Source organism: Micromys minutus (genome assembly GCF_963924665.1).
Source record: "Micromys minutus genome assembly, chromosome: 24".
In the NCBI taxonomy this organism is placed as follows: Eukaryota; Metazoa; Chordata; class Mammalia; order Rodentia; family Muridae; genus Micromys; species Micromys minutus.
The window spans coordinates 22,299,093-22,314,192 of NC_137959.1; positions in this window are offsets into that span (position 1 = coordinate 22,299,093).

The following is a 15,100-nucleotide window of genomic DNA, read 5'->3' on the forward strand; positions in this document are numbered from 1 at the left end:
TTAGGTCTGCCTCTACCTATTATATTGAAGAATTTTGTCCCAGATGGAGGCATAATGTTGACTCCTATCTTAAAGAGTTCAACCAGTAGCTCACATGGAAGAACCACCCTGAGAAAGGTGTGTTTCTTTAAGGCCCACTTTACAGGCCACTTAAGAGATGGGAGACTAATTATCTCGTTCAGGTGGTAATGTACTTTTCCTTTCCAGAATTCCCACTTGTGTGGTTGCTACAGAGCCCTCATTAGATTTTGGTGGATTTGACTGCTTTTCTGAGGTGGGGACCACGTTTTTTTTTTTTTTTTTTTCATTCATATTATTAAAGAAGGCTTACTTTCACACTTTGGCCTTCAATTTTATCTAAATCACTCCTTTACTTGTGACTTCAGTCTGCTTACTTGCTTGCTTTCTCCCTTCTCCAAGGAAGAGCAGACATTTATGCCATTTCAGTTGGTTAGGTTTGTTGTTGTTTGCTTGTTGTTGGATTTTTTTTTTTTTTTTTTGCTGTTTTGTTTATTTTTTTGTTTCACATCTGTTCTCTTTTGTTACCATTCCATTCATTCCCATTTCAAATGATATGCAATTTCCTGGTTACCCTTCCACACCAACCCCCCAGCCCATATCTCACTTCTCTGTTACCCCTCCACCAGCAACCGCATCCCACATTCGCCCTCCCATTCCCTTTTGCCTGTATGAGAATACTCCCCCACCCACCCACACTCTCCCACCCCACCACTTCAGCATCATTCTACACTATGGCATCAAGCCTTCGCAGGACCAAGGGGCACCCCTCCCTTTGCTGTCAGGCATGAACATCCTCTTCTACTTGTGTATCCGGGTGCCATGGATCCCTCAAGGTGCACTCCCTGGTTGGCGATCTATACTCTGGGATAACTGGTTGGTCAAGCTACTTCATGTTGTTCTACAGTAGAGTTGCAATCTGCCTCTACTCCTCCAGTCCTGCTGGCTCCCACACCAGGTTCCCTGAACTCAGTATGATGGTTGGCTCCAAGAATCCACCACATCTGCTTGCCACTAGTCATCTGGTTATTTATGGTGTTATTGGCCTCCCTGTCTCTGACAAGAGCCTGTACTTCCTGTGAGCTTGTGATCATGTAATATGATCCTGTGATATTGTGATCCTGGATGTGTCATAATACCTAGTGACTCAAGCTGCAACTGGGGTATGGGCTGTGTGGGATAGGGTCTATTGCCTGAGCTTTGTTCCCTAGCACAGGTGGAAACTTGCAGTTATTGGGATGTCTAGCTGGGCAGGAAATCTGCTTTTTGGGGTTACAAGGGTCCTAGTAAGCTGGATTTGGGGTGGGGTTTAGGGTCATACCTGTGAAGCTGGGTGTGTCAGTATACCTGGGGAGGTGAGCTGCAACTGGGATAGGCTATGTGGGATTGGGTCCAGTGCTAACTAAGGCTCAGCTCTTAGGTACAGTTGGGAACCAGAAGCTCATATCTGGTTTTCGTTTATTTTTTTATTATTTTTATTTATTTTTTATTTGATACTCTGTATTTACATTTGAAATGTTATCCCCTTCCCATATTCTGCTCCCATCTCCCCTCCCCCTACATTTGTCCCCATGAAGGTGCACTCACTCGCTCCTAATCACCTTCTTCACCCCACTGCCTTGGCATTCCAATACATTGGAAAAACATGCCCTCCCTGGACCAAAGGTCTCTTCTCACATTTGTGCCAAACAATCTTCAGCTACATATGTAGCTGGAGCCATAGTTCTTTCAATGTGCACTCAATGGTTGGTGGTTTAGTCCATGGGTGTTGTGGAGGGTTTGGTTGGTTGATAATGTTGTTCCTCTCATGAAGTTGCAATCCCTTTCAGCTCCTTCAGTCCTTTCTTTAGCACCATCCCTGTTCCTCTATTTGACCTTTTATTTCTTCCTATGATTGTTTTGTTCTTCCTTCTAAGAATGACTGAAGCATCTCCATTTTGGATCTGTTTTTAAATATGCTTATTAAGCAGACTAAATACTCTATTAAGGAAGCATAATTTCCAGAACAGCATAAGGAGACTCTGCCACAAGTCTCCCAAATTCACAAATTTCAAGTCTCAACAAAGTCACACTTATTTTTCTACTCAATTATTCTCAGCTACATAATGATATAAAAGCAAATTTGAAATATAATTATATAACTTTATAATTTTCCCATTTAAACATTTTGTTATTAAATAATCTTTCTATGTTGGCAGGCCAAAGTTATGGACAGTCACCTACCTGTTCCTTGGGAAAAATAAAATAAACAAAGAGTCAGCACATCATTGACTACCTACTCAGAAAATGCCCTTCAGTGACATAGATTCATAGAACTTGTTGATATAGGCATTGAAAAGAGCATCAGCATGACTCAGTGAGAAGTCTCATACTCTGAAAGAAACATCTGAATGTGGGAATTAGGGAAGACATAACCTAGAGAGTCCTTACATGTCTTTTTTGTGCTATTTGTAGTCACTTTGTTCAAAAGATGTGACCAATAACTATAGAGTTTAAAGTTTTCATCAAGTTTACTTAAGTATAAAGGAGAAGGACTACTTGATTTTTCTGATCTTAAATAATTTACCCATGTTAGGTAAGTCTTTTTCCAGTGATCTATATTCCTAGTTTTTCATAATTTTCATTAGCAGATGAAATAATGAAGAGATTTATTGAAGGCAGCTCTCAGAATTTCTGGTATAAAAAGACAGCTGAGGAAGTTAAAAGTCAAAGGTCAGACTCATTAAAAGTACATGCATTGATATTAAGTATTACTTGTCATCTGACTTAGTACTCTTATGTCATGGTAAATTAGTTAAACAAATTGAACACATGTTGTACCTACCTAAGAAATCTCTAGGTTTGTGAATTAAAGATGCACATGTGCAAGCTAATTTTAATATGGCTTGACTAGCTGGGTACTTCTCAACCTCCCAGCAGATAGCACACATTTCCCCCTGGTATTACTGCCTTAACACTTCTACATATATATTTTATCTTTGTTGACCCTTTATCTTTTGGGTACCTCCTCCTAACACAGGGCAGCTTTCTTTTTTGGGTGATTTTTATGCAGCAGGTCTTAAATCTGATTCCTTTCCCACAGAGTCATGGCAATTCCTCTTCTTCCCTTGTCTCTGTTCCTTGTCCATGCAATCTACAAGCCCCACTTCTCTCTCCCTGCCCAGTCACTGGCTGTTCAGCAATTATTAATTATCAGTGATTGCCAGCTGGGGGAATAGAGCATCAGATCTGGAAGTATGGCTTTTGGGAACTGAATTAAGACAAAGCATTAGAAAAAAATTTCCAAACTCTTGTTTGAGGCAATTCACAGAAAACTAATCCTTGCACACATATTCTATAAGTTCAAATTCCTGATTCTAAGCAAGTGAGGAACAGAAAGTAGACTCTGAGACGCAGGATTTCTTTTTCTTTTTCATGTTCCTATAATATGTCATCTTTCTGTGCAGGAGGCATAGTAATGGAACTACTAAAATAGTTGCTCCATTAAGGTGAAGGTTTTGATTGTGACTAGGAGATTGAGGACATCCAGAGACATTTGGAAGAGTAGAAACCAGAGAGGAAAATTAATTGATCAGACATGTCCATGGCTAGAGAAATGGGAGTTCAGGAGACAATAACCAAAATAACATGGGATGGGACATAGCAAGAGCAGGAAATAGTGGAGACAGACAGAAGTGCAGGACAAAAAGATTTTCGGGGGAGAAGGGCCACAAGGCATAAAATGAGACTTTGAATTATAATAAAAACAAAAAGAAATGTAGGAGCCTGGAGACCAGAATGGGCTTTTATGTAGGACTACAGGTATTTGGATTGTGCACATTTAGAATAAACTGATACTTGAAGTTATATACTCCATAACTATACTCGATGGAGTCTCTTAGTCCAGAGATAAGGAAAATGACTCTCTTGGTTGAAATAAGAAACTGTTTCACAAGTTCTTGAGGATCACTGGCTATTATCTAATAATCAGAAATCCTTCCACAGTCCACTTTGATCTCAATTTTGAGTATATGAACTTCTTGAGACTTGTACTTTTTTTTCTTAAGTCCCCGAGTTACTATAGATCTCTGAATTATTACAAAGATAGAGTTGCTAAGGTGAGACTGGCTGGTTGACACATACATTACCAGAAAATGTATTTAATATTTACATTTATTTTAGATTTTGAGTTTCCTAATATCAGCTTCATAAATTAGGTAAAGTAAATTTTTAATAGATTACCGTATAATCAATTATATTTTTGTGATTAATTTTTGTGTAAGTTAATCTGTTATAATGGTTGTATAATTTCAACTTCATAAAACATAAAATATCATACCTATGAGAAAATCTTCAGAAGAAAAAAATGTTGATACAAAAATGATACAAATAAAAACAAAAATAAAAGCAATAACATAACAATCAAAATAAGAAGGCTTCAATCTACCATTACTAACAGGAAAGAATAGGTTAGAAGACACCAGGAAAGATTTTTGCAAGGAGGTTGGCTTCCCTTCTACTACAAGCTAAATATTATGATGGGAGCCTTAACTGATATAGTATTTGAAGTCTTTCAACATGTAATCACAACCAAGCATAGTTAATTCTCATCCATTGTTCAATTTAGTGTCCATAATAATAACCTACATTTATTGGATGACTAATTGGTGCTTATTTTATTTTTTGAAAATAATTGTATCATTAAGAAAACCTGGTTTGGGTAACCTAATCAAGTGATTCTTAGACTTGGATTCAACATGTCATACTGTTTAGCTTGTAATTTTGATTTTGTTGCTTTTTTATTACTGTTTACTTGTTACCTTAGTGTGATGGTTTGCATATACTTGGCCCAGGGAGTGGCAGTATTAAAAGGTGTGGCCTTGTTGGAGAAAGTGAAGTGTCTCACTTTGGGTCTGGGCTTAGAGACATTCCTCCTAGTAACCTGATGATGCTCAGTCTTCCTGGCTTCCTTTTCATGAAGATGTAGAACTCTTAGCTCCTCCTGTACCATAACTGCCTGGATGATGCTATGCTCCCACCATGATGATATTTGACTGAACCTCTGAAAATTTAAGCCTGCCCCAATTAAATGTTGTCCTTTATAAAACTTGCATTGGTTATGATGTCTTTTCTCAGAAATAAAACTCCAAGTAAGACACTTGGGGACACATAGAAAAGTCCAGAATAAGCCTTTGCCATGAGTCTTCTTGATGCTTAGCCTGCATCCTTTCTCTGGTTATCTGAGAAACTCTCTTCTTTTTCTACTACATACAAAATAGAATCTCATTGTAAAATACTTCACCAGGGCTTGAATCCAGCAAATTGAAGTAAACTAGTTTTGGAGAAAATTCCAGAGAAAGATGAGGCCATGAGGCTGATATAATTACAGAGCTGTTTAAGAGCAAGGTCATCTGAAAAGGCCTGGACTAAATGAGTATTTCTGCAATAAATGCTATCTAACCTTTATTTACCTTTAGTGATCTCTCCATATAGGGTTTCAAAAATCACCATTTCTCTCCATACACATGGCACTATGACATAAACCTAAAATTCCATATAATCAAAGAAAGGAAAAGAAAAAAATGGTCCATTACTGTAACTCACCTTATTTCTTACAATTTAACATAAAAGTGATCCTCCTAGAGATTGTCCATAAAATGAAAACATTCAAAATTTCAGCCCACAAAAAAGTCCACATGAACTTTTTGCTTTTGAAGTAGTTTTGTTCTATTTTCAGAACTTGTTCTTTCTTTCTTTCCTTCCTTCTTTCTTTCTTTCTTTCTTTCTTTCTTTCTTTCTTTCTTTCTTTCTCTCTCTCTCTCTCTCTCTCTCTCTCTCTCTCTCTCTCTCTCTCTCCCTCCCTCCCTCCCTCTCTCTCTCTCTCTCTCTCTCTCTCTCTCTCTCTCTCTCTCTCTGTTTCTATATATTTGTATTTTCAATACTTACCCTTAATGATAATTGAGGTTTTCCCTTGAAAATCCCGCCTTTTTAAAATTATGCAGAATAGCTTCTTCATGACTTAATTAACCATAACTTAACTTTATACTAAATTTTCCAGAAGTTTCTCTCTACAGCATAAGAATTATGGCTTCAAATGAAGAATTCATATGTTACTGTTGATTTTTATTTTAACAGACAATTTAAGAAATAGATGTGAACAGAAAGAAAAGGCTAATTTTAATAGAGTTTGGGACATAAATCAACCAAATATGCAAGGCAGCTACTGGAGAGATTGGCTGGGGAAGGATGGGCAATCAGGCTTCCTATGGTAGTAATTGAAAGCTCAGTGATGGATCCCTCTGAGAGCACATATCAGGAGGGGTGGTCGTAAGAGGAAGAATGACAGAAACAGACAGATATACCTCCACATATTAGGCCAAGCAGGTTTAGATATTTCAGGAACCTCACAACAGAAGCTATAGCAAAAGGAAATGACATGTTCAAACTCACAATGTTGTCTGACTTAGCTGTGACCCACAAAACCAGAATGGCTTTGCAAGTACATATGTATAGATGCATACCTCATGAAGAAATGACACTTTTGATAATCTTAGTATGTCTCAAATATATCATGTTTACTGGAACTAACAGTTTTACTGTGGACCATGTAGTTGTCAGAGTTCTTTACAGGAACAGAAAAAATAGAATTTTGTATTTCTATGTGTATATATGTGTGAGGAAGAGAGAGAGAGAGAGAGAGAGAGAGAGAGAGAGAGAGAGAGAGAGAGAGAGAGAGAGACAGACAGACAGACAGACAGACAGAAACAGAGAGAAGGAGAGGAAGAAGGTAGGGGAGGGGAGGGGAGAGGAAAGTAGAGGAGATGAGAAGAGAGGAGAGGAATGGAGAGGAAAGAAAAAGAAAGGAAAGAAGAGAAGAGAAAGACTGGGAGAGCCTAAGACTTTTAGCTTCTTAATCCATGACTCAGTACAGCGTTCACATTTTAGTAACAGAGACCAGGCAGATTCTTGGAGTGTCTTGGAGAAGGGTCTGCAGCCCACGTAGTGTTAGTAAACTAGAGTTGGCTTTCAGTAAAAAATGGTTGTGGCAGTTACAATCCAGATAGTGCAATGACTTGCAAGAAATAAAGATGGACTATCAGGCAGCTCTGTTTTTCCTAAAATCTCTTTATATTTTGGATTCTGACAAATTAGATTACATTCGGTGGAGAAACATGTCTCCTCATTCTAGAAAAGAGTCTCATCACCCCACCGCAGTGACATGTCTTTTCCTTGACTCCTGATCCATCATGTTGGCAATCATAATTCACCACCATAAGTGTTTTCTTATTTGGAAGAATGACAGACACATTTGGACTCATTTTCCAGAGAAGAGAGCATCAATCATAGACCTTTGTAATCTTTTGGAGAGATTAGAATATAAAGTCTCTACCCAAGGCCAGAGCTACAACTGAGATACCATTTTTAAGCAAAAAAAAAGGGTAACAGAATGAATTGAGAGAATTTAAGAAGAATAAATCATTTTGTGCGAAAGGCATGTGTTATCAGCCTTTAATGGTACTCAGCAAAGCCGAGCTACTAAGGCCTATCCTCCATATGTAGTTTAGACCTTAGGAAGAGGCAACTGTGGTGCTTCCTTCTTTTTTCACAGGAAGTTTCAGGTTCTAAGGAGATTTAGTTGTGAGTTTTCATAAAATCAGTATGTACCAGGACTATAGGAAGCTAAGCTAAAGTTGATTATCAAAGAAAGGGTCCTAATCACATGTTCTGAGGTCTAAAAGCTATTTGTTGTAGTTATCTTCTAATTATTATAAAATACTAAACAGGAAGCAAAGAACTATATTTTTCTGTTTGCGAGAATCACTTAGATTAGGACAGAAAGGTATATCAGTGGGTACAAAGGAGGTTGATTGGTACCTCAGTCCATAGTCAAGAAACAGAAAGCAATAAATACCTCTCTGCTCTTTTAAATTTTTCCTTCAGTATGAAACTCCAGACTATAGGATGATGTTATCCCAGCTATCCTAATTTACAGAGAGTATTCCCACTTCAGTCAACAAAACTAAAGCAATCACTCTGTTTTTTGTTTGTTTGTTTGTTTTGTTTTTGTTTTGTTTTGGTTTTGTTTTATTTTGTTTTTCTGAGCAGTGTCTGACATCAATTGGAGGAGAGAACTTTGGTCCACTGAAGGCACATTTTCCTAGTATAGGGGAATGCCTAGGCACTGATGTGGACGGAGTGTTTGGGAGAGGGAACACCTTCATGGAAACAAGTGGAGGGAAAGGGAGAATGGGAATGGGGGTACAGGAATAATATTTGAAATGTAAATTCAAAGAATATCCAATACAAAATTTAAAAAATGATAATAAATAAAAGGCAACATCACCTCTAAAAAAAGAAGAAGAAGAAAAAGATTATACATCCCATCAAGCCATCCAGACAGCAGGTACTTTTCAGCTCCAACAATATGACACATTCTCCTGACTACTGTGGTCACAGGTATGTTACTTCATGCACATGCAAACACATGCAGGCAGTTGTATGAACATATACCGACAAAAATTTTAAAAATCTTCAATAAACAAATTATTTAATATTCTATGTAAATATTCAGGCTGCCAAACTTGCAAAATTGGTTTGAACCTCCATTCTAAATATGTTTTCATCATCAATGATTTCCAGCAAGTCAATTTTAGTTTGATCCACAGAATTAGTACATTTGAATTATTCTATCCTAAGAGAATTCATAAAGTCACATTTTTCTCTCAAAATAACTCTACAAAATTCTAGCTATCACTTTCCTACATTAAGTGTTCATGGACAGTCTGCAATGAAGGGAATAAGCAGAACGTTAGGAGGTGTCTCACTATGTATTTCTTACCTGTGCTTCATTTGAAATTGTCATAAAAACGTATCTAACAATTATATCATTTGGATAAAACATAAAATCATCCATTTATATTTTAGTGATCTCCTACTCTAAATTGAATGCCTCCCTCATGCTAGTTCATATAGAGAAGGATGAATGAGGACTGAGAAAAACCAAAACAAACAAACAAACAAACAAAAAAAAAAACAACTACTCTATAGCTGTGTTCTTGCTCATCGCTTGTAATACAAATCCTATAAATATTTCATTTGATTCTTTTTGCTTCTGATAAATAACACCCTCATTCCCAATGACATGTTATCTTATGTCCTCAAGCATTTGCCTGAGCTTCCATTTTCTGCCACTAGTGAGTTAGGAAACAGCCTCAAGGTTTATGAGTCAATTTGCATAACAGAAAAATCATTTTCCAGTTTGGAATTCTCCCAAGGGTCTTGATTGGAGGATGAGCTAGGTTCATTCACAAACTTCAGAGACAGGTAGGTGACTACAAAGCAAATGTTAACTACTCTAATGGGGAGGTTTGAAAGCTCATCAGCTCTGCAGAATTGATAGTTTCTGTCACTATTGCCAAAGCAGCTGCTGGAGAAGTCTGCCAAAGAGGCTCAGAATGAAAGAGACTGAGACTGCTACTGGGGGAAAGTGTTTCACACAACTTGGCACCATCTGCTATTTTCTTAATCTTTGTTCAGGCAAGGAGCGGAATGAATAAGTATACTGACAATGGCTCTGACAGCAGTCTTTTTTGTTAATATAATCCTTAACACACAGTGACCCTGTTGTCCTAAAAATAAAATAAATCACTAGAGAGCATTGTGTATTTGTTTTTAAACCAAATTTGCTTTCTGGAGATCTTAGACACAAAACAAAACAGCAGCAGAAATACACATGCCTCTCATTTCACGTATAGGACTGTAATTTATTTGGCTGTGTCTATCAAGATAATGAAGGCACATGAGGATTTTCAGTGGGCACAGAACATGGTTGATACACCTGACACTGTGTTTAAGAACATCATAATTGTATGCAGAAAAAAATGATACAGAAAGATGGGGAGAAAGGCAGTGACAAAGGTTCTATGCACTGAGGGTACACTTTTGCCACTTTGGGTTTTCTTTAGCTATTTTTTAAAAATGTGGCCTCAGGTATAAGAGATGAGTTTAGGTCATATAATTCTCACACAGCTGTATAACTGCCAATTGTATTTCAACAGGTAGAGTGATTTTAAGTCCACATGGATGCTGTTAGAGAAGTAGAAGTTGGATTTCTAGTGTTCTTCCCTTGAAGCTTCACTGTAGTCCATATAGTGAAGTGTTTACAACCTAAGGACTTGTGTGTGATAGTTTTCACTTCTTTGTGCACTCACTGATTTGTTCTAATTTCTCCTACTTCTAATGATCTGAGGAAACATATCCTGTCCATTGGTTTTATTTTTATGTCCTGTCAGTCTTTCTAAGCCAAAAAAATTTATGAAAAAGAATGAATGAGTGCTTACTGGAGTCTGAATTTTATTATTAAAGGTTCAAGCAGATATCCTTAAGCAAATACTTGTATACAGAATTCTCTTTTTTGCTCATGAACATTAAATTAATAATAAACATATGTAAAATTAATAATAGCTGCTACCTCTCAGGAGTCTGAGCATATTTGTGCATATGTAAGCAAACAAACTACAGAATGCAGTAAAAGCTTCAGCATCTATTGATCTGACTCCTAGAAACAAGCTCTATTTAATTCAGTGAAAGTACATAGATACATAAGTTGTTAGTTATGATTCATTTCTATCTTCATGTTCCTCTTCCTTCTTCTGCCTTCTTCCTTGAGTTTCTCCACTTTCTCTTTCCCTTTTTTCTTCCTTTCCTATCCTCTTCCTTTATAAAACAAAAGGTAATCAGTAATCATTCTAAAAAGGAATTGTGACAATTTTATAAAGAGCTTCTCATAACTAAGCCTCAATGGCCCTGATTTATGAATAGGGTTGATCTGTATTGCTTTAGGAATACATCAGAAGAATGCAATGAAACTCAGTGGCAGAACACTCCTTAGGAGCTTATAATGAGCCCTTCTTAAGCTCTAACAGGGGCCTACTGAGTAATTATTATTTTTATTAGGACATTCTTCTTCAGCATCATAAATATTATTGTTACATCACTAAGAATACATATACTGTTCTTCTTTAAGTAATTAAGTTTAACTGATGTACTCATAATATTTAAATACCTTATCAACCTTTCCACCATCACATTTTAGACACTGCTAAGGCAAACTAAAATTTAACACTGTGAGATGGGAATTAGCACATATTCATTTTTAGTTTATGTCTTCCCTTGTGGACTGTTTGAATAAATAGTGTGGCTAGAATAAATAAATAATAATATTGCCTTTTGTTTGCTGATAAAACCATTTCACCTGAAATACTAACTGTTGTGCTGCATAGTTAATTGCTTATGTCATCTGCTGTCAGATTAGTACATTATATGAAGCTCTTATCTTGATTAAAATTTTCTTCTGAAGATAATTAAACCTTCATTCACCAGACTTTGTTGTAATGAATTATCTAACACTGAGACTTATGAAAACATCTCTAAACATGTCTGGCCTTGGTTGGTTATATTTACTAAGTACTGTCATGACTTAATTTGCTGTAAACTGATCTGAATTCCATGATCTATTAACTAATATTTACATGAAATACACTAAATGATGATCTATGTAAACAATTTTCCTGTTAATTTTTCATTTTCATATAAGCAACTCACAACTTTCATGAAAAGTAGTAACTTCCTACATCTAATCGTTTTACTTTGAATGTATAATACATATGAGAGATTTTTAAAAATATCTTGATAAGTGTATTCTTCAAATTTCCTTGATTTCCACACCCTTTGGCAGTAATTAAATCATTCCAGTCCCTGATACTACTGTCAATGATAGTCAACATGAAAATTATTTACTGAAATATATTGATATAAATTTATTGTGCATATATCATGTCCATATTACATGGTTATATGAGAAGTAATTTTTTGTTAATTCTAATTTATAGATACTGAAAGAAAAATTATAATCAATGTGTTTGTTAAAGTCACCCTAAAAATGAAAGGAGTCAAATGTACCATTGCGGTGTTATGGGAGAACTTCTCAACATGGGTACTTTGTCTTTTCACCTTAATATGCACAGCTCACAGGCAGTATATTGTTTAGGTATCTCTTCCTCCTTTTCACTTCCCAGAAATGTTTTGTACTTATATTTTGTTTATTGTTTTATTTGCAGGAGCAATTTCTGTTTTTGAAATTTGTATTTATCTCTAGTTTCATATATTGAAGCTTCAAATAGCTTGTTTTAAAACTACATTATATTTTTATTTGCATTTGTCTGATAACTAGGGATGTTGAGCATTCCTTTAGGTGCTTCTCAGCCATTTGATATTCCTAAATTGAGAGTTCTTTGCTTAGCTCTCAACTCCATTTTATATAGGATTATATGATTCCCTGGAGTCTAACTTCTTGAGTTGTTTGTATATATTGGATATTAACCCTCTATCTAATATAGAATTAGTAAAGATCATTTCCCAATCTGTTGGTAGCAGTTTTGTCTTCTTAACAGTGTCCTTAGCCTTACAGAAGTTTTGCAATTTCATGAGGTCCCATGTGCCAATCGTTGATCTTAGAGCATAAGTCATTAGTGTTCTGTTCAGGAATTTTTTTTCCCTGTGCTTATGTGTTCTATATTCATCCCCACTTTCTGTTCTATAAGTTTCAGTGTACCTGGTTTTATGTGGAGGTGTTTAATCCACTTGGACTTGAGCTTTGTACAAGGAGATAAGAAAGGCTTGATTTGAATTCTTCTGCATGCTGACTGACAGTTGAACCAACCCCATTTGTTGAAGAGGCTGTCCTTTGTCCATTGAATGTTTTTAGCTTCTTTGTCAAAGATCAAGTGATCATAAGTGTGTGAGTTCATTTCTGGTTCTTCAGTTCTGTTCCAATAATCTACCTGCCTATCTCTGTACCAATATCATGCAGTTTTTATCATAATTGCTTTGTAATATAGCTGGAGATCAGGGATGGTGATTCTCCCAGGAGTGCTTTTATTCTTTAGAATAGATTTCGTTTTTCTAGATTTTTTGTTATTCCAGATGAATTTTCAGTGCTCTTTCCAACTCTATGAAGGATTGAGTTGGAATTTTGTTGGGGATTGCATTGAATTTGTAGATTGCTTTTGGCAAGATGGCCATTTTTACAGAGTTAATCCTGCCAATGTATGTGAGCATGGGAGATATTTCAATCTTCTGAGATCTTTTTCAATTTTCTTCTCCAGAGTCCTGAAGTTCTTGTCATACAGATCCTTTACTTGTGTGGTTAGGGTCACCCCAGGGTATTTTATAGTATTTGTGACTATTGTGAAGGGTGGCAATTCTCTAATTTCTTTCTCAGCCAATTTATCCATTGAGTAGAGGAAGGCAGTTGATTTGTGTGAGTTAATTTTATAATCATTCACTTTGTTGAAGTTGTTAATTAGTTTTAAAAGTTCTCTGGTAGAATTTTTGGGGCCACTTAAGTATACTATTATATTATCTGCAAATTAATGATAACAAGGCCACATGCCCTACCATGTTTATAACAGCCTTATTTATAATAGCCAGAAGCTGGAAAGAATCCAGATGAACAGATGAATGGATACAGAAAGTTTGGTACATTACACATTGGAGTACTACACAGCCATTAGAAACAATGACTTCATGAAATTCGTGGGCAAATGGATGGAACTAGAGTCTATCATACTGAGGTAACCAAGTCGCAAAAGAATACACATGGTATACATTCACTGATAAGTGGATAATAACCCTAGAACACTCTGAATTGAATTGAATACCCAATACCCAGGCAACAATTCAGGGACATTAATAAAGCTCAAAATAAGAAAAGCCCAAATGGGGTTGTCTCAACCCTTCTTAGAAAAGAGAACAAAACTCACATGGGAGAAAATGCAAGGTCAAAAAGAGTAACAGGAATTGAAGAGAAGATCACTCAGAAGTGTCCTTACCTTGAGATCCACCACATATGCAGTCACCACATCCAAGCACTATAGCTGATCCCAAAAAGTACTAACTGGCTATAAACAGACAGGAATGCCCCATCAGCGATAATGCTAGAGTCACATAGATACAACTGAGCATTCTTGCAGCTAACCATCCATCTAATTATGGGGATTGCAATGAAAGGACCTATGGAGCTCAAAGAAGTTGCAACCTCTTGGGAAGAACATTGTCAACCAAACAAACTCTCCAAAACCCCCATGTCAGAAAACACTGATCTTTGTTCACACTTTGAGATACCTATTGATCTAGTAGCTGAAGATAGCAGAGTCTGACATCAATGTGAGAAGAGACTTTTGTTCCAGAGAGGGCACATTTTCCCAATGTACAGGAATTCCAAGGCAGTGGGGTGGAATGGGGGATCAGGAGGGAGTGCACCTTTGAGTAGGCAAATGGAGAGAGAAGAGGGGTCAGAGCAGGGCAGGGAAAAAGAATCACATCTCAAATGTAAATACAGAGTATCTAATAAAAGAAAGAAAGAAAACCTGGAATCACCTTGAAAAAAAAAAGAAACCCTTTATTATAGCATCACCCTTTCCCATTTGCTTCTGGCATGGGGTCTTTTCAGCAGTGGTCGTTGATGTGTGATTAATCTTTTCATTCAAGTTTTCATCTATAAATATGAATCACAACTTTTCCAAATATGATTTGGGTTTGCCACGTTTCAAAAGCATTGATCCATCTCCCCTTTGAAGTTCACCTTTAGATATATCCCCAGGGTAAGAACAAGTTAGTTGCACAATGTTTCATTGCTGGTTTGGGTAACTTTGTTTGTTGGCTCATTTATTTATTTGTGTTTATGAATCAGCTATATGCCAAGCTGACATAGAAATTTTTACAGGGACCTGAAGGACTACAAAGTTTTAAAATTCTTACATCCATGTCCCTTTTAAAACTTTTTTTTACTCTTTTATTTGAACTCCTACTTAGTTCCTAAATGCAGATGTTTGGAATATAATGGAGCACTGATATCGAGGTGTAAAAATTAAACTAGAATATCAGCTTGAGAACGGAAAACAAAAACTATTTGTAAGATGTTAATTACAAAAGTTTAAATAATTAGCAGAAACTTAAAAAAGAAACAGCTTTGAAAATGGCCAAATTCTCTAAGTCCACTTAAAATTTTTATTTTTTAAAACTGTTCCGTGGATCTATCAAT